Source organism: Anolis carolinensis, chromosome 3 (assembly GCF_035594765.1).
Source record: "Anolis carolinensis isolate JA03-04 chromosome 3, rAnoCar3.1.pri, whole genome shotgun sequence".
NCBI classification, from domain to species: Eukaryota; Metazoa; Chordata; class Lepidosauria; order Squamata; family Dactyloidae; genus Anolis; species Anolis carolinensis.
This window is the reverse complement of record NC_085843.1, coordinates 279917379-279922698: the sequence shown is the minus strand read 5'-3', so window position 1 is coordinate 279922698 and position 5320 is coordinate 279917379.

Genomic DNA, 5320 nt, shown 5'->3' with positions numbered 1-5320 from the left:
TTACAAAAATTGAGGATGGAATCTTTAATATCTTGAACAGATTACCTACTCTAAATCCCAGCCTATTCTACTGACTACTAGCACTACCTTCAAATCCAAATTGTCTTTGCCTCAATGCCATTTCTTACTTTCCCTATCCAGCTGCCACATTCTCCTTCTGCAACCATAATTCAGCACACTTCAATATGCTTGCTTGTTCAACCTCTTCTCCTTCCTCTAATACAGGCATGGGCAAACTTCAGCCCTCCAGGTATTTTGGACTTCAACTAACAGACTCAGGTCCCTTTCTTTCCCCCCTCAATCGCTCAAGCTGGGAGTTGAAGTCTAAAACACCTTGAGGACCAAAATTTGCCCATTCCTGATACACAATATGGTCCTCTTATCCACAGAGTCAATATGCACATTTTCATTTACCCACTTATGGCCTTTTGTACAAGTTACTCCATCCTCTTGGTATCTCAGTCATTCATCCCACTGAAAATATTAATTCATGATTATTTGTGGTTTCATGTATCCACCCAACGTTTACAAATGTATTTGCAGCGGATAAGAGGATCATATAGCCCATAGAGAGAAAGGCGGAGTATAAGTAAGTAAGGCTCCTTCCACACAGCTAAATAAAACCCCACATTATCTGCTTTGAACTGGAATATATGGCAGTGTGGACTCAGATAACACAGTTCAAAGCAGATATGGCGGGACTTCTGCCTTGATATTCTGGGTTGTATGACTGTGTGGAAGGGCCCTAAGTAAGTAAGTAAATAAATACTATATTGTACATTTTATAGCACTATGATTCCACATTAACTACTACGGTTCAATCCTGTCGAATCCTTGGATTTGCAGTTTCAAAATCAGTATTTAGAATTTCAGCATAAAAACCTCTATTGTCTCATCTAATTACAACCAGTGGGATCCCAGGGAATGCAACCATGGCAGACACAAGTGTAACCATACTGCTACAACTGTGTAAGTGTAAAAGGTTTGCTTGATTTATGTTTTCTAAAATACTAACATGTAATACACCTTACTGTAATCACTCCACATTGAGGATATAAACCTTTGTAAATGTCATTCTTTCAGGCAGAAACAAATAATTTTAACATATTTTTCTTATTCTTTCAGGAAAGTCCTCAAGGCCTCCAATTTTAGTAGTCATTGTTTGTTTTTGGGTTTTATGAATGATCCCATTAGAAACCGTACAAGGATGAGGGTGAACCACAACTCCCATCACCCTGGGTCAATCCCCATCCTCCAAATGCTGCCAATATTAAAAGCTGATCATGTTGGTTTGTGTGCCAAGTCTGGTCCAGATCCATTGTTGGTAGAGTTCAAAAGACTCTTTGATTGTGGTTGAACTACAATTCCAAAAATTGTGGGTCAATTCTCCCCAACACCCCTCCCCCCATGCCAAGTTTAGTTGAAATCCATCATCAGTTGGGTTTACACTATGAGATCCATCATCAGATGGGTTCACACTGCTCTCTGGATGTGGATGAACTATAATTCCCAAAATTTAATCCCCTGCAAACCCCATCACTATTCAAAGTTTGCCATGTTGGGTATGCATGTCACCTTTAGTTGAGATTCATGGTCAATTGGGTTGACATTGCTTTCTGGATGTGGGTGAACTATAACTCCCAAAATTCAAGGTCAATTCCTCTCAAACTCCACTAGTATTCAAAGTTGGATATATGTACCAAGTTTGGTCCATATCCATCATTGGTTGAGTTCACCATGCTCTCTGGATGTGTGTGAACTATAACTCCTCAAATTCAAGGTCAGTTATCCCCAAACCCCACCAGTGTTCAAAGTTGGCTATGTTTGGTATGCATGCCAAGTTTGGCCCAGATTAATTATTGGTTGGGTTCACAGTTCTATGTTCAAATATTATTTTCACATACAACCTCTTACAGAAAATTCTTGATACCTTCAAAAATTAATTGTGATGGCTAGGGATGCATCTGCATTGAGGAATTAATACAGTTTGACACCACTAACTGTCATGGCTCAATGCTAATCATGGGAGCTGTAGTTTTTACATATTTAGCTTCTCTGTCACAATGCTGTCAACTAAATATTCCCATGATTCCATAGCATTGAGTCATGGCAGTTAAAGTGGTGCCAGTTTAGCTGTTTAATTACAGATTTGCACTGTAGTGACTCCTAGTGGCTTACTACAGCTACTAATCTGAACAATTGCACTTAAATACAACAGAAAAAGACAGTGTGATGTAGCAGCTTGAGTGTTGAGCTAGGACCACAGGACATGAAAACCCACCGGGTGATTCTGGGCAAGTCATATTCTTGCCTTTTACTCCTCTAAAGTACAAGTAGAAACAGCTTTAAGGAAACAAAACTGGCAAACAGAAAAGGAGACTGAAGGCACTAAAAACAGAGGGGATTTTTAAGGTAGTCCTGGAAGGATAGCTTTACTGAGCTACAGGTCATAGCTCTTCCTTTCCGGGGCCTCCTTAATATGCCTCTTGGAAAGCTGTTGGCATGCTGATGCTGTGGAGACTGACAAAGCATATGTGCCTGCCTCTCCTGCAGCTGAGTGCCTCTTGTCTAGGGTAGAAAAACAGCTTCCTTAAAGTTCGTGCCTGCCTGCAGCCAAGTGCCTCTCCTTTAGACTAGAAACAGGTAAGAGGCCTCCTTAAAGCACTCGCATCTGCCTGCAGCCGAGCGCCTCTCCTCTAGAGTAGAAACAAATAGATTTAATGCCTAAAATGACAGGAAGGAGAGCCTGGGAAGCCCCCCCCCCCCCAAAAGTATCTTTCGGCACCCACAGAGCAAATACAGATATCTCCCCTCCAGTATTCAGAAGGCTCCCAAAAACCTATCAAGGCCCCCAAAGAGAGCCGGGACACGAAACGGCTCATGGCTTATCTGGATTGCATGACTCTAATTATTTCTAACTTTGCAGGGCTTAACCTAAGAGCTGTTTTTTTTGGGAAAGGTTTAATTTTCACTTTCAAATACAAAATATGCAGTAACACTCCTATGAAAAAAAATATCTATTCCTTTGAGGATTATAAATACAAATAATTTCAAATAATTTCAAAATTGGGAATGTTGTTTGTCTCCAGAGAAACATTCATAAATTGCCATAAGTAATCTGGTGATTCGAAGGCATGTATATGCGGGCGTGCACACACACACACCCAATCGTTTAGGGAATATATAGGGATTGTAAAAGTTTCTCAGTCCTGACTCATTAGGCGTCAGTCATTGCAAGTGATGGCTCTGTTCTTCTGGCAATTTGGATCCAGAAGACTGAAAATTCCAGCACCGCCACTCTCCTAGAAGAAATCTTGAGTGTGAAGTGGAATTGGGACAGGGATTCTGATTCTGACTGTCACACTGGAAATCACTAGTGAGAGTACAATAGAAACAACCTACTGTATCCCCATCAAGAGCAGAACAGTCTTCCATCACTCATAGCAACTTGTAAGTCAAGAAGAGATGTGGATCAGGCCAAAAGAGGCTATTTATTTATTTATTGACAGTATTTATATTCCGTCCTTCTCACCCCGAAGGGGACTCAGGGCGGATCACATTACACATATAAGGCAAACATTCAATGCCTTAACATAGAACAAAGACAAGACAAACACAGGGCTCCGAGCTGGCCTCCAACTCATGATCTCCTGGTCAGAGTGATTCATTGCAGCTGGCTGCAGCTGGTTGCTCAACAGCCTGCGCCACAGCCCACCATTGCTTACTTAGTTGTTTACTTAGTTAATCAGTTAACTAAGCAGCTGATCTAGAACCATGTTTGGAAAGATTGTAATGGTGAAAAGGATGTGGAGAGGAGTCTATAGAACACCCTTTGTGGCCTCATTGTAGTAGGTTTCATCCATCCTCTGGTTTCTGGTGTCATGCTTAAGAGCAAATTATATGTAATAGCAAACGTTTTTTTTAATAAACAGGAAATCAGCTGACTGCAGTGTGAATATAAATGGAGTCTTCTTATATTTCCATAAGGAACATAGATGATTACAACAGACCAGATAGCAATAATTGCACCTCTGCTCAACTGATAACCAGTCCTTATCGTGACATGGAATCATAGAATTGGAAGAGACCAGATTGGCCACCTAGTCCAACCCCCTGCAATACAGGAACAGCACAATCAAAGAACCCCTGTCAGATGGCCATCCAGCCTCTGTTTAAAAGTCTCCAAAGAAGCATTCAGAAATACACATCAGAAGATGGATCTTATATCTTCTACAGTACAGATTTGTGGATGGATGAATGTATTAAAACTCCCTTACAATATTAGGTCAGTGGCATTCCAAGAGCTGGTGTCGTCTCCTATCTGCAGACGGATTGAGCACTGGGAAAGCTTGATGGTGCCTAATGGGAAGTGGCACGGTTGACTACATGTGCCTGAAGTAACTGGATAATCCTTAGTTTTGGGATTATCCAGCAACAACTTTTAACATGGGTCAAGACTGCATTATGCCAGATTGGCTTTATTCGTCATATAATGATTATGGAACCAATCCGGTGCTCCTACGCCACAAACAGCAATCAAAACACACTCTATGATTATCTCTAAACCGTAGGATGAGATTCTGATTGATCTCTGATCTAGGGAGCCCAGTTCACATGTGAGTGCGTGATCTAGCCAAGTATATGGGAAAGTACCACCACAATTATGACTAATGTTTCACGCCAAGATGGGTTTTTTCTGGCCCCCATTAAAAGAAGCTATGATTAAGAAGCCATTATTGCAGTAAACACTTTGCAAATTATAGACTAGCCTCTTGTTGATCTGATTTGGTTAAGGTAATGTATTAGGTCACCTACAGGCATTATTTGATGATGCTGGTTATTTTGATTATCAGTCTGGTTTCCAGGCTGGCCGAGGTTCTGAAACTGTTTGGAATTTCAGTTGTAGTACTGATTGTCATTGTTGGCCAATTAAAAACTGGCCAAGGCAGGGGAACCTAAACTTGTTTTCTTCTCGAACACTTCCCAAGTGTTTAGGACTGTGTGATGTATTTTCAGATGATACGTGCAGATCCCAGTCGGATGGCCTTTTGCAACTGACAGATCGTAATTTTGTCAATGTCTATTGTTTCCAAATGCCGGCTGAGATCTTTTGGCACGGCACCTAGTGTGCCGATCACCACCGGGACCACCTGTACTGGTTTCTGCCGGAGTCTTTGAAGTTCAATCTTGAGGTCCTGATAACGGCTGAGTTTTTCCTGTTGTTTTTCGTCAATGCGACTGTCACCTGGGATGGCGACATCAATGATCAAAATCTTTTTCTTTTCCACAACTGTGAGGTCTGGTGTGTTGTGTTCCAGAA